This window comes from Pipra filicauda, unplaced genomic scaffold (assembly GCF_003945595.2).
Source record: "Pipra filicauda isolate LSUMZ 115617 unplaced genomic scaffold, ASM394559v2 scaffold231_size1239837_pilon, whole genome shotgun sequence".
Lineage (NCBI taxonomy): Eukaryota > Metazoa > Chordata > Aves > Passeriformes > Pipridae > Pipra > Pipra filicauda.
Window position 1 is genome coordinate 618,159 of NW_024104345.1, and position 27,028 is coordinate 645,186.

Consider the following 27,028-nt stretch of genomic DNA (forward strand, 5'->3'; position numbering starts at 1 on the left):
TGTAAGAGTTGCCCCGACAGCACACGAGCCCCGGTGTAAATGAGTGGTAAAACACCATCAGAATGTCAAACTGCTCGTAGCAAAGGGACCGTGCGGCAGCCACCTGTGATTTCACTGTGACGCCGTATCCCTGCCAACAGCTGCTGCTGTGCATTTAACCTTCCCAACCCGGCCCTCCTAAAATCCCGGGTTTCCCCTCTCGGTGCAATCACTGCTAATTCCTCCACCCCACCCCACCCCACCCCACCCCAGCCAGCCCCGGTAAAACCCTGCCCCTCGTGCCCTGACAGCCTCTCCCGCTGCCGCAGCCGCGGCTCCTCATTTACATTCGCCGCCTCTCCCGCTGCCGCCGCCGCTCCGCGCCCCCGCGGCGGGGCCGCCGCCGCCTCCCCCCGCCCTGCCGCAGACAGGGACCCTTCCCGGGGAGGCCGGGCCGGCGGGAGCCCCGCCCGCGCCGCCGGGGGAGCAGCGAGGAGCGGCGGTGAGTGCCCGGCAGGCAGCAGCAGCAGCGCCGCTCGCTCCGCAGCGCGGCGGAGGGCAGGGCAGGGCAGCGGTAAGCGGCGGCAGCGGCCGCATCCTGCTTCCCGGGGCTCAGCCGCATCCAGCTTCCCGGGGGCTGCGGGGCTCGGCTCGGCGGCACGAACCCCGGAGTAATGGGTGGGAGAGGGGGGAGGGATGGGGCTCGGCTTGCGAGGCGCGTTTGCTTAGGTTTTCTCCTTGCTCTTATTTCATGAGATACGATCCGGAGTGGCAGCTGCCTGGTGGTTTGCGCTGGTAGTTTAAGGAGCGTTGCGTTGTAACTGTCCTTCTGCAGCATAGTGGGCTCGGTTGTAATGTGAATAAGCAGTTTCAGGGGCAGGCACGTAGTGAAAATCGCGTGTGGGTTATTTCCACTCTTTTCGAATGGGTGGGAGCTGCGGGGAGAGGTGACATTAGTATCTATCACTGCATAAAAAGCATCATATCGCTGGCAGAAGGCAGGATTTTTATGTTTTTGCTTCTGAAGCAGGAACTACAAGGTGCTTGTCACGACCAGTTTGCCGAGATGTGTATTGGTAATGTACAGCCAAAGGCACGAGACTGCTCCATATCCTAATGAACTGGGAGCCTGTGGCTGGCATGTTGTGTTTAAAGTAGAACACTGCATGTAAGACAGTATCCTTTTTTAAACATGTCTTGAAGCGTAACCACTGAAGAAGCCTGTTGTAGTACTGTGATAGGCAGTACCTTTTATCTAGGCAGTTTACAAGAGATAGCCTTCATAGAATTCTCTCAAATAGTAGGAGGGGCCAGATGACTGTTTCGGGAGAATATTTTAAAGCATAGATTGAATAGATAGGTTGTAACAGAGATAAAACAACTATGGATAAGTAATTAAGGATTGAACTTACTTAAACGGGAAAAATTGGAAAGGAAACTGAACTATGCTATGAATAAATGGCCATGCTTATGCAGCAGAACTACAAAATATACACTGTATCAGAGAAATTCACCTCTCAACTGCAGAAAGCAGTCAGGCATTCAAGGTCTGTGGAGGGAGTCCTTTATATGGAGAGGCTGCTGTGGAAAAAGCTGCTAATTAAAGCAAGTAGGATCAGTTCCTCTTTATCCTGTTGACAATTTAATGTTTAAAAATGACCCCTTGACTGCCTCGGGAGGTAAATCAGCAATGGGAATGTGCTTCTGATGAATGAGGGTGTCATTTTACAGATGGCCTTTTCTTTTGGGGGGGCAGGAGAGGGGAAGGTGTTCAAATTAGTAGATTAAGGAATACAATTCAAAAGAAACATTTTTTTTAAAGCTATCATTTTCTCCCAATGCTTTGCAGCACTGCCTCTGGAAGGCAGATGCAACTGTTAAAATCTATATTAAGTTCTAACTCTTACATTTGCAGAGTGATTTTTTAACCAGATAAATTGCAGGTATAGTTAACAGTGTAGTAATAGTCACACTACCTGTATCTGAAGATATTCTGGTGACTTAAAAACTCCATTATTAGACCAAAATCTACACATGCAAGCAATTGGCTATTACCTACTGTGCTGTTGTCCCAGAGTGACCTATTCCCCTCTAGTTTCTGTGTCTGGCTTACTGTAAATCATAATCATAAAGTAATCTTTGATGCAGATGCAGTGAAATTATTATGCTAAATTTCTTACCAGCTATTCTGATTGTGGTGGACCATGCTAATCAACTGTGTGAACACCAGGTATGCCTTTAAAAAAAATAATTGTTGCTTTGAGGATTTGAAAACTGCAGAAACACCTTTAATCCTATTAGAACTGATGGAATTTGCTCTACTCTTGTAAACTGATGTTCTCTAGACTAATGCCAGGTATGGAATAGTTTGAACTTTAGTCTTTCTACTGGAGAGATTAAAGAAAGAGGGAAGGCAATTACAAGTGTTACAATGGTAGAGATGCAGTTATGGGATTGTGCCCAGGATCTGCAGTTACAGCAGCATAATGCAGAATAAAATAAAACTCAGGCTTATTATTGACAAAGTCTTTTATTTCTGCTAATAAAACTGATGTGCCAATACAATGCTGAAATATCTGCAATAGTGTGCATATATTAAAGACATTTTATGTATTGACACTGCCTTTAAAAGTTTGAAAACACTGGGCAGCCTTTCCTCTCCTGGCAACAGGAGGCAATATTCCTAAGTGCTTTTGCTGAAGCATCTGCTCTGGTGCTGCCTTCCATTGGAGGTTTGGCCTTAACAGATAAGATGAATCAGCACAGATTACATTTCTTCACAGCCTGCAGCTCCCCATATCAAGAGTTCAGCTAAGCTGAATCCCTCAGTGGCCATGCAACAGACTTCAGTTGCATCAACAACACCCAACCAACTCATGCTCCAGTCTAGCTCATTGGATTATAAGTAGACCAGAGGTTTTGGCCATGCTGTAAATTGGTTTAATCAACTGCCAAGTAAATAGAGACAATTAATATACACATAAATTCTAGCGTATGTATTTGCAAATTATTTATTCTTGTCAGAGTTAGTGGATCTATGTAAAAACTTTCCCTGAATTGTTTCATGACATCCTTGTTTGTGTAAAATATGAGCTGGTACTCCTGGCTCTATTAACTAAATAACTAAATAAATTAATAACCAACAAATGTTTTTTTTAATGGATAGTTACTAAGTTTTTGCATCCAAACCTCAGCTAGGGGAGAAGGAGCACAACTAAAGACAATATGATCTGTCTACAACAGATCTCCTTTGAGTGATAGAGCGCAATTTTATGACTGTGGTGCTGAAGATGTTAAAGTTAAAATCAATAGAAAATTAAAATGAACCAAAAACTATCATGTTATTCTCTGAAGTATTCCAGGGAAATCACTAGATTACACAATTACTGTGGGGTAACTGCAGATTACTCATTTGGAGGCACATGCTGGCTACAGTAAACATACAAAATAGGAAGAATCAAAGTCTCTGTTAATTTTCTAACTTAACATCTGCAAAAAGAAAACTTCTTGTCTGACTGAAGACTGAGTTATTCTTCAAAAGAAACAAGAGTGAACCCAGGTTGTAATTTTGGACCTACTTTGTAGTTGGTTGTAAATAAAGCTTCTCAAACTGAGTTTGAGATACTAGAACTCAGAATGTTGAGGTTAGAGGCGTTCCAAATGGATCATTAATGATCAGAATGTGGTAACTGTTGCAATAAGGAGCAATGGGTGTAGGAAAGAGTGACCCATCTGTTGCTCCTGACTGATGGAGTAAATGGATTATGCAGAACACTTAGCCACCTCTTTGAGCAAGAACGTGATGCATCTGTGCTTGATACTGGATAATCCTTGCCACTGATGACGATATATGTAATTCGTAGGTAAAGCATTCACTGTGACCTTTGCTGGTAGCATTCCCTGAAAGAAGAGTATGAGCTGGCACAATTGTCAGCTTTCCTTTGTAAAGCTCTCTGGAGCACTGGGTAAGGGTCTGACTTGTTCTTTATTATGGCGATGAATGCTCTATGCTCTCACATCATTCTTTCTGCATCAGAAAGCAGGTTTTATCCAGTGTTCTAGAAGGCTGAGGAAAAGATTTGCTAACTAAAATTGCCTTGGCAGTCACCATTTGGGAGCGTGATATAAAGGGCAAGACATAATGTAATGCCACAAGTTGGCAATGCATTAAATGCTGAAAGTAGAAGTACTGATCTTTCTGCAAGCAGCAGTGACCACTGGAGCTTTTCTTCTAAGAAGAAAGGATCTTTATGATTCTTCGAGTAAGGATCATCTCTAACATCTAAGTGAATTTTCAAAGTAATTTTTTTGTCAGTCCATTCCATCCATGAAGTATGGAGACTTCAATTGAAATTCTTGTACCACTGTTCAGGGTAAGGTTTTTAACTTAGCCAGGTCAGTAACATACTACAGTCAACTTGTTTAAAAAAAAAAGTTAATTAGGGAACAGGGCTTTGTGTACAGGCTCATAAAATGGCTGAAGTTGCAGGGACCTCTAGAGGCTGTGTGGTTCAACCCTCTGCACAAAGCATCTAGAGCAGGTTGCACAGGACTGCGTGCAGCTGAATTTTGAAATATCTCCAGTCTCCAGGGTTGGAGACTCCACTGCCTCTTTGGATCACCTTTAGCTGTGTTGGACCAATCTCACGGTGAGAGTTTTCTTCTGTTTAAATGGAATTGCTTTTATTTTTGTTTGTGCCTGTTTCGTCTTGTTCTTTCAATGAGCCCCTGAGAAGAGCCTGGCTTCACCTTCTTTACTGTCCCTTCTTTGTCACATGGGCATGCTTCTTGTCTATGGTCAACTTGTCCACTGAGGGCCCCAGGTCTTCCTCTGCAAAGCTGTTTTGCCAGCCAGTTGGCCTCCAACTTCTACTGGTACAAAAGGAGAGGGAGGGCTAAAGAAAGATGAGAAGAAGAGAAGATGACAAAGGGAAAAGGGTAGGAGATGTGGTGAGGGGTAGGTGGGTGGGAGTGTGCAGAGGAATGCAGGCATCTGGAGACATCATGCTGGTTGCAACAGGCTGGTTTACCTCAGCCTCATTACACTGCTATTGAGGGAAGACCACATATCAATCCGCAAGTGCTCCTGTGCCTGGTAGTTTAGGCATGATTTAATGCATCCTGTAAACAGTGACATTAATACGAATCAAAAAGGGTATGTGAGTTTATTCTCTGAGATATATATGCTTCCAGGGCAGCAAGGACGTTTTCAACCGTCTTTGCAATGGCATAAGTTCTGGCACTTTTGGTATGATTTAGTAAAAGGTTTGCCTGGGCAGCTCACTCTGCCTTATTAAGTGCTGTCTATTAAGTCAGACTTTTCCAGGAAGGACTTTTAAGTAAAGCATCACAATGCATTAAAGGAACAAGCATAGTTTTATGACAAGACAGTAGTACAATATGTTAGTTGTGGAAGACATGGGGGAATCTGTGGTGAAAGAAGCCTTCTGTGGTCGCTTAAAGGATCACCTGGCATTCCTATTGTAATCCAGTGGTAATTCTCTAGAATAGATGATGCAGGACTACATTTAGAAGTCCTTTATGATGGTCCTAAAATGAGATAAGATTAATTCCAGTGTTCCATAACACACGTATGCATGTACATTTGAGAATATAACTCCTTATGTTTGGAAATCACACAGATGTATTGGGAATCTTTCATAGTTGAGAAGTAGTTGCAGCTATATCCTTATCATTGGTCCATCTCCACATCCGCTGTAAATAGGTCACTCAAAGTCAATGGAGCAGTACCTGTCTGCCCACTGTACTTTTGTTTGTTCTACATAAAATACGGTTTTCCTTTTGAAAGACTTCAGAGCTATGATCCATGTGATCCGTGCTAAGATGTTAAAACAATGGTTTATAGCATATTGTGCAACTTCAGATTACAGAGGTAGAGGTAGAATACTCTCTGTATACAAACCCACACTGAAAAACTAAGATAAGCTTTTCACATGGTACGATTTTAGAAGGTAGAGCTAAGTGGAGCTGAAAGCAATGCAACCACTTTTAAATATTGATAATGCTCCTTTGCTCGGTTTTAGCATTTTATACCAATGTAGATTAACAGTGTAACTGATCAGGACAGTAACTAATCATGATGTTATCTCTCAAACAACTCCCCTTGCTTCAGTTTCTGAGTAAATGGTTAAAGGTGTATCATGTAATCAGACACTTGAAGGCACTCAAGCAGTTTGGTTAGTTAATCTGTAGTTCAGTTAGTTTTTGTAGTTCATATAATGTCTATTATTATGTGGGAAAACACTGTGAGATAATGAGAATATTATATACAAAGGAATAGAACTAGTATACATCCAAAGTGTGAATACAAACTAGTATTGTAGCATTCTATTTATAGTGGTGGATTCAAGGGGATCTCCATTTCTGTTTCTATTAGCATTTGAGCAGAGACTCTGCATCATGAAGGTAATTAATCTCAGTAATCAACCAGGAAAAAACCCCCCAGTTTTAGATGTCTTTTCACGCTTCGTCTTGCTTACTGCTGTTGGCTAATTCCTCTTTGTTATTTGATGTAGACTGCCTTGTATCCATCCCTGCAGTCACATAAATGATATGAGTGCATACAGAGAGTCCTAATTCCATAGGAATTTTGCACATGACAACCAATTTTTCCACTTAACCATAATCAGTTCTTCAGTAGTATTGTGGGAGTGGTATGCCCTCAGAGTTCTCTTTACCTGCATCCAGGCACATGTCAAAGCCTATGTCCCTTTTCATAACCTGCTGCCTCTTCCTGCCAAGTTGAGAGGCCCCAGTCCATGTTTCAGTGAAGTTCCCCTTTGACCCACCCTTCAAAGGACAGCAGCCAGTCACCTCTGTCTGAACCCTGCTTGCTTAAGGTCTCCATGGTGCTACAGAGAAAAGGAGATTGATCACCTTCTCACTGAGCTGGTTGGCTGTGTAGTGCCAAAAAGACTTGTTGGCTGCCACTCCTGACCTGCAGGCTCTGGTCATCCAACAGGTCTGAGATGGCAGGAGAGTTCAGTCTTTTAAGACCAGATTTACTTATGCGAGGATATTTGACTTCTGTTGGATTTTGATTCTGCAAAGTGATACAGCATCATGCCCAAATCACAACCCAAGCATGGTATTGCAATTGTAATATACAGTGTTATCGCCATGCAAACTGCTTCCTTGTGCCAGTCTGCATGCTCCACTATCTGGAAGGAGGAGAGTTAGTCCTAATTAGAGAGGTCCAAAACCATGGATTGAATAAAAATATAGCCTGGAAATGTTCAGATTACCTGCACAGTGTGGCATTGTCAATATGTTCCCTAGCAGTTTATGTTGCGGTGCTTAGTTTGGAAGTGTATGTTGTATTTTTTCCCATGTTAAACCATGACTCTCATTTTATCCAGTACTTCTGAATGACAAATCTTTTACTTTGCATAAATCAGGTCCTGACACTTGTTGGAAGTAAAAGAGGAGCCTGCGTAATGTTGGGTTTTATTTGGAGATTGAGTCAAGGACTGCAGGTTAATTGTGCGTGACCTTTCACATCTGAGATATGTCTGCATGGAGGAGGAGGCACAGGTCCCTTGAAACATCTCCTAGGATCAAGGCTTTTTCTAGCTCCATGGGGAGTTTCAGGTTTAAATAGCAATTAAATCAGATGTAGCCAGTGTGCCATCAGTGTGTGACGTGCCAGCTCTGCCGTGCGGTGTCTTTGTGTCCATCCTTCATGGCAGGGATTTACACCAGGATGTAAGCCTACAAGTGGTTAATGTAGTGTAAAGTGTTATCACTGTTGATTTTCAGGCGTTCCGGCTGAAGCGAGTTAATTTTCAATTTTCCATAGTAAAAAAAGAGAGGCAGGGAGCAGCCTACATAAGATGTTTATGCTACAAACTGCATATACACAAGGCTATATTAACCTTTGAAATACTCGTAAACAATTTCTGTGGAGAGCAGGGACAACTTTTAAGCAGCAGGAGCCCAAATGTGGAAAGCAGCATATGTGCATCCCATTTTCTGTGCCGTGGTGCTGGAGCCAGTGCTGTCGGGTGAAATCTCATAATGAAGCAGTTGTTTGAGCAGTTGAGTTCAGCTCAGCAAAGCAGCTCTTGAACTAACGTGGATGCCTGTCTGCCAGTAAACAGATAATTACACACCATTGTTTAATGGAATTTTCATGAAAACCGAAATATGTTTTTGTAAAATCCACCATGAAAATGTGTTCTGCTTGTGGACCTTGCATATAGAGTTCAGGGTATTGGGGGTGGGGAGGGGTATCTTTCACGTGCAGAGGTAATGCTCTATCTGCTGTACAGTCTGCAGTGGGGAGTCAAACATACCCTGAGATTAGCTCAGTTGGTTAGAGCATCATGCTAATAATACCAAGGTTGTGGATTTGATCCCTGGATGTCTGTTCACTTAAGAGTTGGACTCGACCCTAGTGGGTCCCTTCCAACTCAGAATATTCTGTGATATATAAGTGACTCCCTCATAGCTTCCACAGAGGAAAACTCTTTTGCTTAAGCAGAGGACCTGTTGTTTGGTTTTCAGAAGTCCTTTTGATTTGGATGACCAAATTTAGATACCTGGAAGGCACTGCAGCTATAGATACACTTGAGGAATCTCACTGTGCTTCCCGGAATAGTTCTAAAAAAAATAAGAATTTCTCTGACTGACTTTTCTTACTGTCCCACTAATTTACTCTGGTCCTGAAAACCTTTGAACAGTGGCCAAAGTCACTTTTTTGGAAGGTTTTTTTCTTTTATGTTACCTTAATTGCTGAACATAAATCTTGGCCACTCTGTCAACCTCTAGTTTCTCAGATTTGTAGCATTCCTATTCCTGAACTAGTATTTAAATTTAGTTTAGTCTCTTGCCACAAGAATCAACCTTTAACAGATTGACAAAGAAATTGACAATTAAGAGATGCAAGTTATGCCATGCTTTTTTGTTAAGTGTTTGAATTTCATGAAATAGGAGCATGTTGTCAAATATATAAGATATACACACATGGAATGTGATAGTCTGAAAAGTCTACAAAGAGATTCTAAAGAGTCTTCTACTTATACTCCCAAAAATCAATAATCTGCAGAAACAATGTGGTCTGTAATCCATTACACTGAAAGCTCTGGAGAGCAATAGGAGCCACATGGAACAGAGCCATGTGTATTTAAATTGAATGCCTTATAAAATTAGATGAATAAATGTCTTGGAATAACACACACACTTTTGTAAATATACAGGTTGCACCAACTGGTACATTAAAAATAAGAAAACAAGAAGCTGGAAGAGTTGCTATTACCAGGAAGATCCGAACCAATGGACTGTATGGATATAGATATGTTTGAAGGCATCTGCTCTTCCCGTTACAAGGTAAGGCACAAAAGGATTTCTCTGCTGGTTTGCTTCTCTTCAGTGCAGTGCAGCTCTCTTTTGTGGCACTACCCAAGTTGGTGGTGTTCTCCAAAGCTTGTTCAGTCTAACTGTGGCCAGTTATTAATAACAGTGTATAAATGGATGATATGCACACCTCAAAAGGCCTCAAATTCCAAAAGCAAATGATAAATGTGGATCCTTGGAGCCTGTAAAATTCAAAATTTTGTTACGTGAAGTATCTGTTTAGATAGCTCTACAGGTTGTCTATTTTTAGTATGTGCTAATAGAAGACCTTCCAACTCACCTAAGATGTCTTTTTTTTTTTTATATGCTTGTTAATTGCCGTACATTGAAGTAGACTTGAAACCTGTACTTAATGTGACAGCTAGTCACGAGAAAAAGTCTCAACTGGATACCAGAAAATATCTCTAACTGGAGATGCAAGTTATGCCATTTTCTTTGTACAGTTTTAGTGTTCTTTCACTTTCAGGATTGTTATATGGTTTGTTTACAAAATGTGCTGCATTTTCCTTTTTTTTCTGTCAATAAAAATAATTACTTTTTGGTTTAAGCTGTAAGATGGTGGAGATCTTAATACATTTTCTGGGCATCTTTTACCTGATGGCTGGATATACTGTCACTTGTTCTGAATGTTTCTTTTACTGAGTTGTTTTCAGGGAAGGTACAAAACAGATTTTCAAGAAGTTACTTGAAACTGTAGAAATACTTGGGAAATACATGAACTGGTTTTAAAGTAAAATTTCTCATTTTCAAGATGATGTAGTTCTACATGGCTGGGGAATGGCTATGTGGGACTTCTTTGTATTTTAATAATTCTGATCAACACAAGTTTGTTACAGAGCAAATGCAAAACCATACCAGCTCTATGTTACCCAGAGGCTCAAATCAGGCAGCTGTGTAGTTGCAAAAAGAGGCTGGAACTGGAACTTAACTGGTGTCTGCTTTAACCCAGAGAGGCTAAAGAGAGGACTTCCAGCTGAAGTCAGCATGACACTTCATTCCTCCATTTTCACCAGTCAGTGAAAATGATAAGGAAACAATCTTGTACAAGTGCACTGCCGTTGCTTCTATTCTGAATGGAAATGCCGACCACCAATATTATCAGTCTGCCATTTTCACAAGCATGAGACAACCACTCTTATTCTTCTTTTGTGGAAGAAATAAAATGAAGAGATCCTAAGCTGGGGAATGTAACAGACTATGGCACTGCATCCTGCAGAAATAGAAAGGGCTCCCTGGTATGCTGAAATAGCAGGAATGAAATGTGTGAAGTATTCAGAAAATACAAAGATAAGTAATAGCAAATACAACTTACAAGGAAAAACACGTTCAGACCCTTGAGTACTTGGAACATTCCAGTAATTTTCCATAATTGTTGTTATGAAGGAATGTACATAGAATCTGTATTGCCACCAGTTATGGCCAGCTTCCACAAGTGTAAGTACCTGCCTGGTCTGTGCTTTCTTGTTTGAACACCTTTAAGAAAGGTGTTTGCCAGGGGGAGGGGAATGCCAGCTTTGGTTCTGCATATGTGAGATCACAATACCTTTTCCTGTTGCCACCTTGCCTGCTTTAATCACATCCTTCTCTGAATTGGAGCTTCTGAGTTTGTGCTTCTTGGCCCGGCAGGGAGCCCAGCCTTGGACAAGGGCCTCTGGCTGTTGCGTGGCAAGTAATCCTTCCAAATAGGATTTGCATTCTTGCAGCAGCCATTCTGGGGATAGAGAATGAATACATGGAGGCAAATTCTGCTTACACAGACATAGCTCAAGCCCAGCCATTCAGAACACAAGTTGATGACAGACAGAGTTGCACAAAAATTGAGTACTTTCTGAAAAGAACTGGTACTAGTGGCTAAGAAAAATGTTCAGGGTCAGAGTGTTCTGCAGTGTCTTAGTTAACTGGATTTATAAGCACTGCTTCACAGCAGAAATGTTGTTAGAGCCCCAGAGTTGCTTTGTTAGTTTTCATTTGCCAAAGGCTGTTGTCCCTGCAGAGTTGCTGTGTGGAAATTTGAGCTTGCAACCCAGCTACTTCTGTGTATGGTCTTGGTCTTCATTTAAAATTTCATTGCTCTTTCAGTGTTGTGCTGTCTCTGCTTTAAAGCACCTGAGATGGTCTACTATAGTGACTCTTGTATTTGGGGTGGTAGCCTGAGACTGCAGGGTAGCATAAATAACTGGAGGTAATAGTGGCTTAAATCAAAGCCAGACTCTGAATCCCTGAGCTTTTATATTGCGTTTTATTTATGGGTATGATTCTTGATAGCCTTCTGGGTGTGTTTATCTTTTTTTGGCTGAGAAATGATTGAAACACCAAACAAAGCTTAGGAAGTGAAGGAACAAGCTACCTTCTGGTTTATACCCAACACAGTTATTCTGATATTAACAGAAGCTATGTGAGTTTCAGTTAATATTTTTCAGCAATCTGAGTTTTAAATGAAAGCCTTAAGAAGAAGCGCCTGAAGACCTCTGGGAAATCATGGATTAGAAAAGTTCAAAACTGAATAAAAATTTCCTTCAACTTATCCAAATGTTTTGTAGCTCATGTTTAGTTGTATGTGGGGTTTTTTTGGTTTTGTTTTTTTTCTTTTTTCTTTTTCTTGCTTTCACTGCAGAACATAGGGATGTGGTTTTTTCCTGTATTGAAGCACTGGTAATTTATAATTGAAGCATTTATTTTCAAGCTGAAATCAAAATGAGTTGATTTTGCTAAAAGTTCACAGTTCAGTGGAAGATTTCCTTATAGTTAAATAAATAAATTTATTTTGCTTATGACTTAGTCCTGTCTTTCTCATATCTGGTGCATTGAATTTTATGTTCCTATTATTCACTTTTCTAGTAGTGCTAAGGGACCCCAGGCCTTGATGAGGCCTCAATTGTGAGATGTACTGTGCTGGGTCCCCACATAAATTGCAAATGCATCCTTCTGCAAAGAACATATGATCAAAGAGGCAAAAAAGATTATGACATACATGGGTATGACCCAGTAGCACAGGGACAGTGAGACATTTTTCATCAGCATGGGTAAGCAGTGGCTTCCAGAACCTGCAGGCAGCCATTTACATACACAACTCTATAGCCTTGAGGTGACTGTGTGCTAAGGTGGTGGAGAATCAAAGTGTTTCATCCATGCAAGTGGGGAAGGATCTGAAGAATTGCCCATCCCATCACTATAGTACTCCTTCTACACTGTTTTAATTTGAATAAGAGCAGTTTGATTTAAATCCACTTGGAAGTGGGAGCAGCTTCTTGGCAGTGGGGGGAAGCCTTTTCCTTTTGGAAGTGAATGTGACGTACAGCTCGCCTGTCCTGCTGTGTAATTTGTCCTGACATTTGCTGGCACAGTAAATTCTTACTAACTGCAGTGACACTTGCCCTGTGTGACATAATTCGGAAGACTTTTTTATAATACTTCCACTTGAACTGAAAGCAGCCAAACTGTCTTTTCTAATTTCAGCTCTCTTGATCCCTTGTCCCCGATGATAAGTTCTGCTTTGCAGTGTTTCCCAGCAGTGCCTGAGATAGCAGCTAGCAATCCAAGGTTTTTCCCCTGTCGCTACTCAAGAGCATGCTAGAAGTCATTGATCCTTTATGAGCTAAATCCTGAAGGAGTTAGCTTCAGAAGTTAGCCCTCCTAAAGCAGACATTAAGATATAGAAGTAACAACAGAGCCACCTAGTAATAAGATGTTTGTTCTTGCCTCTATTTATTACTACTAACATTGGATGCTAGTCACAGAAGATTACATTCAAAACCCATCAAAAGGAAAAGGTTATGAAGCAAGATCAGAGTCTAAACAATCAAAAAGAATGCATTTCTTCTAGTTTTGATGTGAGAATTATTACAACTTTATTTTTAATTTGTTTCTGCAAGGAGAGTATTCAGTATTCATCAGTAAAGAATACCTAAACACTTGTTGCTACTTAGTCATCTATTCAAGCAGCATGTGAGATGTGGCAATTATTTCTTGATGACTAGATGAAAAATACAGTTGTTTTGATAACATTTCATTCACATTGATGCCACTGAATGTGCATAATTCACTCCACTTGATGATTTGGCCCTGACAAATTTGATTACTAACAGAAAACAATAACATATCTTTTGGGTTGGTAGGAGCCTACCATGTATAGAGGGGGTGAAAAGTTCTGTGGGTGCAGTTAAATGCTGTCAAGTGTGGTAGGGAATTCACCAGTAAGTGGAGGAAGTTTGGGAGTATGACCTCTTGTTCAATATCTAGTATGAAAGTAAATTGGTATACTGTGTAAAATTAGAGTGGGAAATCTGATAAAAGGACAAACTTGCTATGAGACTCATCTAAGAGGGTCCATCAGTACTGGCAAAAAGAAAGAAGCAGGAACCTGGTCATGCAGGATGTGTAGTGCTTCCTCTGGTTTCTCATCAAACATAGAAATGAAAACTGGGATACTTTTAGGTGTCTACTTGTTTAGCCTCAGGGTCCTCACAACCCATAAGGAGCCTTAGTTTTGAGGACAACCTCCTATCAGCTATGTGGGGTAGGGAAATGCCCTTATCCCACCGCCTTCCCCCTCCCCCCCATACAGATGGCCACTGAGATTAGCCCAGGATCACGCAAAGCAGAGATCTAAATTCCACTTCTAAAACTAAGCACCAGACCTGGCTATTCACTCAATGCTCTTACATCCGTGGGCTGATCTTTCTGCAGAATGAGTGGGCCTATCCTCAGTTAGATTAAGGATCAGTCTGTTAAATTTCAGCTGTGCATTTCTAGGTCATATTTAAAGTGAGTAAAAAGGTCACACTTCAGTTCAACTATTTGCTCTTCAGGAAGAGAACCAAAAATAGTAAATGGAATACAGAGAACTACAGAAATTCAAGGGAGACTCAGTTTTGGAATTCAGCTTCTTACAAGAAGGAGGCCAAACTGAACTTTTAAACTAATCTGTCTGCAAAGGTGAGGTTGCAGCTGAGACAGCATCATCTTGTTGTGCTAAAGAGGTCCCTGTAAATGAAGATCCTCATACAGGAAGTTAAGTCAGTACAGAAAATGTATACAATATGACTGGTGTACTTGTTTTTGTATCTGTGGTATTAATTACATGTTAAATTACTAAAAGTGAATTTTTAAAGCTCTATTGGTGATATAACCTTTCTTTTTTGTTTCTGGTTTTGTTGGGGTCTTTTTGTTTTTTTGTTTTTTTTTTTTTTTCTACTTACATGCATGTGCTAATTGCTTAGATTTAGTTAGTTGTAAAACTGCTTAAGAGCCAGCCTTTGTAAAAGCAAATGCAGAGTAACATTCTTTTAAAAAAACTGTCATTCGGCATTTAGCACCCCAAGAGCAGTGCTAAGAAGTCAAAGGAGTGCCTGCAAGTAGGAAGGCAGAAGCACGTCAAGTGAAGTTTCTCAAGTGAAAGCCAGCATCCTCTTTTGCACATACTGGGGATGTTTAAAGCTGTGAAGATCTAGCAGACTACTGAGTTGTTGAATCTAAGTGCTTAGAAAGTGGGGAAAGATTTTGACTTTTAAATGTTCTGTAAAAGCCTATTTTCATGCATTTCAGTGTAGGATTCAAACTTATTGTTGGCTTCTTTCTGAATGTGTATAGGCGTGGGAAACTGATACATATGATAGACTATAGGTCTAGTCAGAAGAAGGAACGGTTGTGTTTTTTTCTAGAAAGTGAGACAAGATCTGAGCATGGCCTTACCCACAGGATCTGGTTGGGGTTTTTTTGCATGGCTTTAACTAATTTCCTAATTCATCCACCTTAAATCTTTCCTTTGGTTAAATGGAGTAGTAGTTTCTTTTGGCTTTGGGAATGAAATGCGGGAGGGAGGGAATATATGTGCAGTTGCTGAAGATCCAGATTGTTAAAAATGCAGACTACTGCTACTATATGACTGGTCTAGTTTGAACAACATAATCAGCAGGCAGCATTGTCTAAGCATCCTAGTGAACTGCCAAACAAGTATTTAATATACTAAATCCTCTTTTGTGTTGTTTTTTGTATGCGTCAGTGTCATAACTCTTGTTCTCTTTTATAGCTATTCAGAGAAAAGATTGGTGCTTTTCTGAAAGCTGTATTCTTTGTCCTAGTTCTTTTTCTGAATACTCTGAAGAATAGTACTTCTTACTCATTTAGCTGCATCTTCTGCTGGCTTTCCTTGCTCAACTTAGTCAAATCATAGAGGTAGGATATATTGTCTGTAAACTTTAGGTAGTTCAGCAGTTCTGCCTTTTATGCTGAATCTTTTTTTTCCCCACACAATTCTCCAGAAGAACTTTCAAAGCTAAGAATGACTTCAGAGTTACCTTGATCTATTCTTCTTTCTGATTTGGTCTGTTAGCTGCTCTTGTGATAAAGATAACTGTTCACCAAAAATGGTGAAATGTAAAATCTTATTCTCAGAGTTTTCCTTTAAATTGAAGGGTGTTTTACCTATCAAAATAGATATATTAATTTGCAGTTGTTGCTTTCCCTTTTGAGATGCCTTCTTCATGTCTTTGAGAAGAATCTCTCAACATGATGTTGTCTTAGGCAGACATTGTTTACTTTATTTCCTGACTCTACCATAAAACCTAATAGCTTTCAGAATGGAAGTTGTCAGGTACCAAGTGGCAGGAACCCTCACACTATTATTCTGCACTTTTTTTGCCAATTTAATAATACTGTATTCTTCAGTTTTCTGTTTCTTAGTAGTAATTGACATCTTTCTTCATCTTTCATGAAGGCAGGACCTTGATATTCCCCTTTTGGAGAGTGTGACATCTTCCACTCTTCCCCTTAGGCTCTTGAAATTCTTCCTTCATCTTACTGCACCTTTCCAGGTTAATTTTAGTTGTCTGCTTACGGGTGATCAGTCTTGTTTTATCCAGCTTTACACTAAGTGGGATCTTCTTTGTGTTTCCCTCCTGGGACTGTCTCATCCTTGAACTTTTGCTCTGTGGAAAAGTAGAAATATTCTGCTTCTCAGTCACACCAAAAAATCAAGCTCATTTTCATGCTAGTAGGTAGCTTTTGTTTGTCTTATCTAATTTCATATCAAATAGATTTACATGGTGTCTCAACCTGCAAGGAAATCATGCTAGCATGCCTATAATCTTGTGCTAAACTTATTAGGCATCATCCCTCTCTCTTGCAGCATCAATTATGTGTATATATATGAAAATCATGCTTTATGCTCTTCACACACTCATGTATAACTTCCCGATGAATTTCCACTGGGTATCTCCTAAGAGTTTCCAGTCTTGTTCCATGCAGATTCTTTGCTAATTTAAAGTGTCTGCTCCCATGATTCAAGTTGAAGGACACTTGACTTTCAGACTTGGAGGAGTGAAGGAAATTCAGAACTTGTTAAAGAAATTTTGGCAAGAAATAGAGGTGGTAATTTTCAATAACTCATACAACAATAGGTTAAGAAATCCTAACGCCTGGTTTCTCTCTGATGTAAGTGACACCACATATTTTAAAGTAACCTCAGAAATAAAAGACCAAAATAGAGGAGTGATATGCTGTACATATGGCAGATCAGAGCAAAGCAGTCCTAATGAAATAGCCCTTCTTTCTCTCTTCACATAAGCAGCTGCTGAGAAAGAAGTGTTGTGATTTTCTCCTGCACAAGTAGAAAAAGCACAGGAAGGTGATGTGATGAAACCTGTAAGGGACATGCTCCTTAAAAAATTCCCTAGCGTATGAAGACTCTCTATGGTGATCAGAAAAACTGTCCAGGTATAGAAGAAGCCATTATGCCTATTTTCCTGAAGATCTTTCCCCTCAAAACTGCAAAAAATAAGGTGTTCCTCTGTTTCAGTGGAGCAAAGAGAAATGTGGGAAAATGTGTTTTAAACAAATATAATTTGTATATAAATTCATGTTTGTATCAAAGATCCATTGTAATTCTTCATAGTGAAAGGAATAACTGCAGATGAGGAGAATGGTTCTGCTGCTTCTGTTAAGTTTCCTGTGTAGCAAACTAGTAAATGAACAAATTTAAAAAGCTTTTAGAATCTTAAAAAACCTAAACATAGATTGTTGCTCAGTGTAATTATTGGAAGGGCTAGACAGCTAGGCTTCACTGATTTAAGGCTACTATTAGAACCTATCCCCATATATATAAAATACAAAAGTCTTAGACAAAATGGTGTATTTACCATGGAATGTGTGGTGTTGCAGCCCAGAGATATGTTTGGGAAATGTTTTGAGATTTGTAGATGAAAATTGTTATATAGGAAATATGCAAACTATTAGAATTTGAAAGGGGTAAAGGTTTATATCTACGATTAAATAATTGGCTACTTCCCAAAATATGTGTTTAGTTTTCAAGAACCATAGTGTATAGAGTTAGAATTAGGTTTGGATACTAGGCTGCCAGCAGTGACTTTATCTTACATTTTAGGTATCTGCAACTAATAGTACAAAACCAGTCTAGCACTCAGTCTGATAGCACAGCCGTTGGGGGTTGGTGCCGAGGCAGGAGCTTGGGAGAGAGAGTTGGGGAAGGTGTTGAGGGGGTGGGAAGATTTTCACGCTCTGCACAAGTAACATAAGCTCTGTGTTTAATATCCTGAAATCTGACATGGATAGCTATCCTCGGGGGATATCCATAGGCTAGTTGTAAGTTTTTACGTGAGGAGAGAATTCACTGAAACATTGCAGGATGGTAGCTGTGAAAATTTTTCCATAGACATTTTTCAATGCTTTTTATCTCCAGTTTAACCTCATGTTGTGCTGAATTGCCTTCATTTTCCCTGTCTCATATGAAATACATTAGTTGGTTGTGACAAATACTCAGATCTATTGCAACAATGGGATCATTCGCTGTTTTTCTTCAAAATTCCTCTATTAGTGCTCTGCAGCTGTGGCATGCTACCTTGTGGTGAGGTAGTGACCTAGTCTCAGGCTTTCAAAGTGTTTTGTGTGCATTAATTAAACTTCACAATACCCTTCTGAAGCACTATCTGACTTGTGTTAGGCAGTGCTCTGTGAGTAGTTATACTGTAATTAGTACAGCTGTTTATGAGTGGAAGTATGGTGTTGGGTAAAATGGAAGTTAGCCCTGTCAGATGTCATATATCCTCCTCCCAAGTTCTTAATACTATGATAACAGGAATGCCAAAAGTAGAAATCATGGGTCTCAGCTCCTGGGAGAGTGATTTCATCACTGGGCAGGGTTTCCTTCCTTAGGACCTTCTGTGAATTTGCCTTAACCCACCTTCTTTCTACTTTACTTGCAGAGAAACAGTCTGGCACTAAATCAAATTTTAAGTGAAGGGTAGTTCCAATTATATATCTCTTCCATAGGGCATTGGCACTGTCTTTCTTCTTAAGTTAGATATACAAGGAATCAGACTGAACTACTTGCTGTGTAATTGACAGTGCATGAAAATTGACAACATTCAGGCACCTTTTTTGAATAGAATGCCCTTACTGATGTGCAAGCCAATTTAGTTCTGTTGGTTTAGTTTGTTGAAAAGCAACCAAAACATAACCACCATTTTTTGTTTCTCTCATATCCCTGTGTCACAACCCCCAATTTTTTTGTGTTAAAAGCTAAGATTCTCATTCTTTAGAGAGGCTCCACTTTAATATTATTTGTATTATCATGTGAAGTATAATAGAGGGGGGGTTATATTGTATAATAATTTTTGCATTATAACTGCTGCAAAACTTGCAAAATGTGATCACCAAAGGACTGCTAAAGCTGATTTCTTATCGCTGGAGCTTACCATCTGTAGCTGACAGCTGGATATACATGTAACTTGACAAAGGTCAGAAGTAATCCACCGCTTCGCATTCTGGCACTGCAGACCCTTTCTAAATACAGTAACTAGCTGCAGAGGTAGGTTCTGTTCAGATCTCCATCATACAGTGTGATGAGAAAAGTAGCTAATGAAAGCTTAGGTTTTTTTATTTTGAGAGGGCTTGCCTTCTGATTTGCTGCAACATCGCCATCATCCAAAGTAACATGCTGATTACTCCAAAATAACACACTGACCACAAATATTGTTCAGTAACAGAAAAATTAGCTGACACCATACTGCTGTGTGGGTAGGGGCAAGAACTGTCACAGAGATACAGGATCTATGCATGTTTGTTCATTGGTTTTTGGGACCTGTCCTATAGCTGAATTTATTTGCCCTGTTTGCTTCTGTATTTTGAAGCGTGGTTTATTTATTTTTAAGTTGCCATTTGTTTGGGGCTTTGTTTGTGGTTTTTGTTTGTTTGTTTGTTTTTGGATTTTTTGTCTTTGACTGGTGTTGGAGGTATCACCTCAAGGGAATCTGCACGGGCATTTTCTCCTATTTATGCAGCATTTTCTCCTGGAAGGATAATCTGGTCCCTACTTAGTATGAGGCAATCTTCAGTAATTTGTTTCTCTGTCTTGGCTGCAGAAAACAGACTACATCATATATATTTTTGAAAAAGCATGAGAGATCTCTAAGTGAAATTAAAAGTAAACTTTCTGTTGACTTAATGGTTGAAATTGTGTTTGGTGTTTTTGTGCAGTTGTTTTCAATGATTTGGACAGGACTGATCACTGGAGAATGACAAAGATTTAATAGAAAGAAAATAGGGTTAATTAGAAACTGTGGGGTCTTGCAGTGACCTTGGAGATCACTGAAGTAGGCATGACTTGTTGGACATGATGCTGCTTTCTTGTCTCCAAAACAGTGGTAACCCAAAGTGTGGACAAGGTTGTTGTAAAATGCACTTATCCAGAAGGTGTCATTCATCAAGATAAAGCAGCTTTTTTTGTTTTTGTTTTGGAACTATTTGAATAAACATGAATCAGATAATTCCTCTACTATTTACTCATGAGTTAATGTGAGAGATTCTGGTCCTATGCTATTAATGATCATATTTTTACTTGCAATGTTTTTGTACAGTGTCTTTAGTTGGAATGCTTCTCTCAGAGGCTATATTATTTTTATTTTGCCCGAAGTCAGAATTTCTTCTGTTGTTTTTGCAGTACAACTGAATTGTTATGCTACCATATTTTTATAGTCTTCTGAAAAACTCTGTCCTTTGATTTCAGCATCACTTCTGTGTATTTAAAAGGCTGATGCAATATAGTCTCTTTCAGATCAGAAAAATCAGTTAACACACCAGCATGTTCAGGATGAACGACAAGTACTAGTTTGTCCTCTCCACAGCTTTTATGTCTACTCTTTTGCCTTCATTGGAAGGAAAAATTCAACTATTAATATTTTTATTCTCCTTTATTCAGTGAAGATACAATTCAAAATGTAATAGCTAACTGCAGAGTGCCATAGACATGTGATAAGATAATAAATTACCTTAAAAACCAGACAACTTTCTGTTACTTATTCTTGATTCAGGACCATGTAATTTCACAGCTATGTACTTAAGCCAGTGTCCTTTCAGATACTCTCTCACATTTATTATAGTAGGTCAGTTTTGGCCAGTTCACTGTTTGGTATGAACAGAAGTACTAGAATCAGGTTTCAAAATAACTTATCTGTTCTGATCTGTGCAATGAAATACCAGTAGTTTCAGAGCTTTTTTTTAATTAATATTTACAGTGTATTTATACTGCCTTTCAAGTCATATAATTCAACAGCAGATGATGAAAAAGATGATAGAGAACTTGACTCATTGCCATGCCAAAGCAGGATTGTTCGTGGTGTCATATTTTCCATTGCATTGCCTATTACCCTTTTTGGTAACTTCAAGGACAGATTGCCCATAATTTCTTCCTTCTCTCTTGGTAAGGTTCAGGTTCCTACATGAGTTTCAGTAAGAGGCTCATTCTTTATTTCAGGAAGCAGTTCATCAACGTAGAATGACATTGGCTGAGTTGATCAAGATGAACCTATGTATTTCGTGTAATAATGGAGCAGTTTATAAACCTTAATGGCTGAGCAGTGAAATTGGAAAAGAAAGAATATGACCCCTTGACTTTTAAGGGTCAGAAAAGGTAGAGGTGTTTCTGCTTGAAGGTCAGCTGTGTAACCATGCAACTGCCTCTTGCTGCAGGAGAGCACAACCAACCAAGTGGGTAAGTGTACACCACATGCCATTTAAACTAACAGAGCTTATAAAAGGAAAAGATGCGCTTTGCTGGAAGACTTCTGCCTCGAGTCAGCACGACTTCCTAACTCAAGTTCTCACTCTTTGTCCCTTTTATAGCTACACAGAGTCTTTTCAGGTGGTTTATTAAGTGATCGTTTTAAGGGCTTGGCAGTAAACACTGGGCTTTGTCTTCCAATCTCCTGGGAAAACTCAGTGGTAGGTAGGTTGTCAGCCAGGAAAAATTGGGGATTCAGTCCCTTTTTAGAGAAGCGGCAGTGTTCTGTAACCAGAATTACTAACCTTCTCATAATCTGGAGAGAGAGGCTGATCTGTAGTATGAATCTTTTCCCATTTTATAATTCTTAATCTACATGAAAGAATTGGCAGTCCAGCCTACTCATATAAAGTCATCTTAACCCCGGTAAAACTTTTTATTTCTCCTCTCTTCTTTTCTGCAGTCTACTAGACTTACTCCTCAAGTAAACCTTTAATTGTGTTTAAAGGATTACTTTTATAAAGTTTCCTTTACATTCTCAAAAATTACTCTCGATTTCTTCCACAAATAATTTCTAGCTTGTGTTTCAAGTGAGCTCTTTCTTCAAGTGGAAAGTTTTTGTACTCTCTTCTCTTATTTAATAAAGGAAAACATACTGAAGAAGATATAAAACTTGAGTCTCTGTAGCTCTTATTGTCACTTAAACTGGCTGCCATAAGTGATGACTGAAGTATGTACAATCCAGCATTTATCTTGCCTGATTAGCAGATCCATCCTGAATTTTGTTCTTCCTGACCCTATAGAAGTGAAGCTGCTTGCCCATCCTTTTCAATTCTGGCAACCTAATTACCTCAGTAGGATTAAAAACAAACAAACTAAACAAAAAGGCAAATGGTTTATCCTTGGTTTTGAAACCAGATGCTAGATATTCAGTCCCATTTGTTGTCATCATTAAGGATTGTGCTGACAAAAGCACTTTATTCATGAAAAAAGAAGATGAAGGGGAAAGGGGAAGGCAAAATAAATAGGACTGAGGGATGTGCGTGTGGCTTGGTAGACTTAGCAAGTGGAGAGGGTGGGGTCAGAGTTCCCAACTTCACAGCTGATTGACTGATTTTCTTGGTTTAACTGATTTGCTCTGTGACTCAAAGTACCTTTGCTCTTCAGTATGCCCATCCATAAGAAGGTTATGTTACCTGATTTAAAATGGGTTCTGCAGATTATTTGTAAAATGCTTTGGGAAACTTGAGTGAAAAGATTTCTATGTAGATAGGTACAGATGTAGAAATAAATGTAGACATGCATCTGAGCCTAGTGCTGTTACAGAGCACAGCATTACTGCCACCATGGAAAGAATGAAATCCCCTGGGAGCTGTTAAGTAATTCCTCAAGTATTTTCATACATTTACTATATGTTACTTTGGCTTGGCAACAAATGTGGGGTCATATGCAGCTTAGTACATGGAAAGAGGGAGAAGTGTGGGGAGAAATGATCATTTGTTGAGGTTTTTTAATTCCTTTTGTGCTCTTGCCTTGTCATTAGAACCAAAATCCATTCTGTCTCTCCTCCGGAGCCCTAGCTATTTACTCAGTGTTAAGCCACTGGCATTTTAAAATGAAAGAATTTCCATACCCAGGAATTACATCCTGAGGGAAAATAGAAGGCTTTTTCAAGCATGCTGTTCCTTGAAGGTAAGCACTGGGTAGATGGTTCACTGGTCAGCTTCAGGATGTCAGGTTTTAGAGGATTGTAGCAGCTCTTCTCTGAACACTTGCTTCTCCTATGGCTCATCAGTTCCATTTGCAAATCACTCAATTTTTAAACTATTTAATGACTGTCTTAAAAACTATTAAGTGATTGGCAAAAAATAACACCAACCTGCTCTTCCACAGCACTATAGGATTCATGCCCCTTGCTTTGTGTCTTGTGTGTTTTTCCTTTAGATTCCTTTTCCTTCTCTTTCCTCAATTTCAACTGTCCCTGTGGCAGTAGTGTTCAGATGGAGTAGAAGGCAAGAAGGGAACTAATTCCCTCAAATAGTTTTTGCTACACCATTGACAGAGAAGCCTATTGGTGTGTGTCAGCAGGGAGGCAGGAAAGAGGTAACAAGGCATGAAGGGAAAGCTAAAAAGCCATGAAGATACAAGGGAGCAGTGTTTGTCAGAGAAAGATAAGTAATGTTGTCAAAGTAATATGCAGTAAAAGGGAGACAGCTGGGGACCTAAGGCAAAGGTAGGCAGAACTTAAAAGTGGACTGAACATCAGCCTTCCCAGATAGAGCCTTCTCTCTGCTGAATGGCCCATGGGGAGCTGCTGACTACTGGGGAAAAACCTTTGGCCTCTTCACACTGAGCTAAAAGACCCAGGTTTCTAGATCAAAAAACACTCAGAACTCTTAAGTACTTTGCTTCATGTTTGTTCTTGGATATTCAGGATGGAGCCACAAGGTGTCCTATGCCATTAGTACATGGGTACAAATTGAAAGAGAAGAAATTTAGGTTAGATATTAGGAAGAAATTCTTTACTGTGAGGGTGGTGAGACATTGGAACAGGTTGCCCAGGCAGGTTGTGAATGCCCCATCCCTGGGAGTGTTCAAGGTCAGGTTGGATAAGGCCTTGAGCAACCTGGTCTAGTGGGAGGTGCCCCTGACCGTGGTAGGAGGGGATTGAGACTAGATGATCTTTAAGGTCTCTTCCAATCCCCTAATTCTCTGATTTTGTGATTAGGCCATGTGGCAAGGGAGAAGCTACAGTGTTAGAAGGTATTCATTTTGCCTAGCCAGTGTGGCTGCATCAACACTAATAAACTAAAGTGGCTAGCATGCTCAGAGTCACCCTCAGGCCCTGAGCACAGCTAGCTACATGCAGCTCATCCCTATATAATGAAATTTTTTTTTAGTATGTAAACTGCTTGCTTGGGGTGGTTATTTGTATGTTGCTAACTCCCAAAGTTTGTCTGGGAATTGTCAAAACCAGGACAGTGACCCTTTGAATAATTTAAAAGCCTTGATAATTGCACAGTAAGATATACAAGTATCCCCAGAAATGCCAAGGCAGTGGATAGAATTCAAAAAAAGTTTATTTAGAAGGCCAGAACACAAAAACCCACAGTGTGGTTTGCACACTGGGCCTCGGGGAGCAAAAAGCAAGTTCCCACCCCCTCAGGGCCCTTTTAATCCTCTCTGTTTCTCCCCCGCCTTCCCAAGGCCTCAGTATATGCCTTTTAGGGCTGTATCTCTTCTCAGTACCAGAGAGCAAGGCTGAGCACTTCCCTTCTATGCGCAGGGCGGGGGAGAGGGGAAGACATTGAAACTGCCTTTGAGAAAGAGTAACCATTTAGGCAGAAAGCCTTCCTAGTGAAAACCGAGTTCTAACTTTCCGTTACAAATTCTTCCAGAAATGTAGCTATTCCTACATGATTGATATCTAGTGTTCAGGGTGCAACAGGCTGGCTTCTCTGAAGGGTATGGAAAGGGTTGGGAAGAGGACATTGCAATGATAATGAAAGGTTTAGACTTGGGCAGTGAGGGTGCACAGTGAGACACATTGATCTTGACAGTTCTTGACACCCAAAGTATTTTGGATTGACTTTACCCCACCTTCAGGAACCGAGAGAATGTTTTGAACAAATTTTGCTTCTGAATGTCTGCAGTTTGTTTGAGCATGAGGAGTCAGTTGGCAAAGTGAACAGGGACAGGTTTCAAGTTTCCCACAGAACTGCTTCAGTTTTTCACAACTCTGCACGAGGAAAACAAGATTATTAGGACTTTATTCCATGAAGACCAGCCATAAAACAAGGCTTAGAAGAGGCACTTTTCTGTTGACTGCACAAGGAATTGCACTTGGCAATACCATCATGTGAATGTGATCTTAATGCCTGTTTGCAGCAATGCTGTAAGCAGACTTAAACTGTGGTTTATTTCTAACTAAAGTCTGACTTAGGAATGAGTAATTTTTACACGAGAATGATTTATTTATTTATTTGAAATCACGGAGACAGGCATTTCATACTGAGGTCTGCTGCCTCTGTAGTGCAACTTATGATCCCAAAAATGATCTGGGGTTGCTTCTCTCTGAATTCAAGCATCTGTGACGTTAATGTTACTGCATTTTATAATTGGTACTTGATAGTTTAAGTGGATAATCAGCTAAGACATAAATGCAGCTTACCAGGAAACAATTGAAAATTTAGGATAATAAGGCTGATTAGACACTGTGTTATGCCAGTCTCATGCTAAGATAATTCTACTGAGAGGGAGTTGTACAAATAATGCTGTAAAATACACAGTGGTCGGGCAGACCCTCTTCACATATGCTTGACTGCTTATCTTTGAGCAGACACAGTCTGAAAGGTAGTAGGCTGCTGCTAATGAGAAGGATTAAATGCACCTCAAGTCTAGGATTTTAGACATTGCTTTGCTGTGATCTTTGCTACTTCTCTTATAGAAAAGTTTAAAAAACAGTTAATAACATCTCAAAGCGGTCGTTGTTTCAAATACTTTTCTCCTGTTATCTAGGCTCTTATTTTAGATTAAAACATGAAGGGATAAGCGTCTTGCCCAGCACTACAAAAACCTAGTGGCTTTTAGCATTCGTTTCGAATGCTTGTTTGCTGTTAAAGAAGGTGGTAATGCTCGCAGAGGAGGGAACTGCATGTGGGTTTTTTTGGTGGATGAGCATAAGATTGGTAGAACATAATGTTTTCAGGCTCTTAATTCAGAGCCCTAGCAATGGAAGGAACCATGTGGTCCACTTGAGTTGTTAGGTAAAGGTGCATAAATAAAGCTTTCAATTAACTTCATAACTCCAGGTGCAAGGCTTCATGGGGACCAATTTAGTCTATGGCACAAAAGATATTGCTTGGGTATCAGAGAGGTGAGAAAGCCTGGTGTAAAAGGCATTGTCACTGGATATAGTTTCTCATGGTTTTATTTGTAGCACAGGAAGGAGATCACTTACTCTTTTGTCCCAAGGGCTCATTCTGGCCCTATTTCCCATGTATGGAGACAGAGAGCAAATGGAGAGAGTTCAGTGATGATAATACAAGTATTTTTTTTTCCTAGTGCATGCTTCCATCATACCAGAAAGTGATTATACGAAGAAGACTGACCTGTCAGTATCTTATGTTGTTCTGGGACTCACATAACCTGAAGCGTTTGGATCCATTTGGCAGATTCTTCTGTACTTATTAGGCTCATGAAATCTTTGCACTCTGATGAACAGTTAATGCCCTCTCCAAAGTGCTGGCCAGTCCTCCAAGTGCCTGTTTGGCACGCCCTTGGGAACTTCGATGTCATAGGAACAGCAGCTGGAGCTGTATGTTCAGTGGCCATGTGATGGTTGGTTGAGGTGTGTTAGACATATGCTGTGTGTTCAGGGTTATTTAAAGGATTAATCTACATGAGCCATGCAGCTGAAATGAAGCTAGTGATCTTCAGTCTCTGTTCATTACTCTGCCATGCTTAAGCATGACAAACTATTCATCTTATTCCCAGTTTATTTTCCTCACAAAAATTCACTGGGGGAAAAAAACCCCTATAAAAATAATATAACATCCTTCTTGACTGGTTGGAAGGGAAAGAATGAATTAATTTCCTTAGCTTGCATGTTCTAGGCTCAGTCTGGCAGAAGCCAGCTGGCCAGTCTGTCTGGTTCATAGC

At 40.1% G+C, this 27,028-nt stretch overlaps 1 protein-coding gene and 2 long non-coding RNA genes across 4 annotated transcripts in view; 1 reads left to right on the top strand and 2 right to left on the bottom strand.

Annotated features, from left to right (window-relative positions):
• The first annotated feature begins 335 nt into the window (after positions 1-335).
• The window catches only part of TMEM108 (transmembrane protein 108), a 162,565-nt gene continuing 135,872 nt past the window's right edge, over positions 336-27,028 (top strand). The window contains exons 1-2 of one of the 2 annotated variants that reach the window (XM_027748587.2): positions 336-553; positions 9,198-9,327. The gene's annotated coding sequence lies outside the window, so the exon portion shown is untranslated. The remainder of the gene's footprint in view (positions 554-9,197; positions 9,328-27,028) is intronic. The other variant, XM_039381564.1, reaches the window with a different exon arrangement.
• LOC120323311 lies at positions 4,677-10,815 on the bottom strand. Its single transcript, XR_005563639.1, has 3 exons — positions 10,667-10,815; positions 9,257-9,536; positions 4,677-4,874 (listed from the first exon to the last, which is right to left on the bottom strand). It is a non-coding gene; the product is annotated as an uncharacterized LOC120323311 (long non-coding RNA).
• LOC120323312 lies at positions 24,944-26,551 on the bottom strand. The gene is made up of 2 exons (XR_005563640.1): positions 26,479-26,551; positions 24,944-25,106 (listed from the first exon to the last, which is right to left on the bottom strand). It is a non-coding gene; the product is annotated as an uncharacterized LOC120323312 (long non-coding RNA).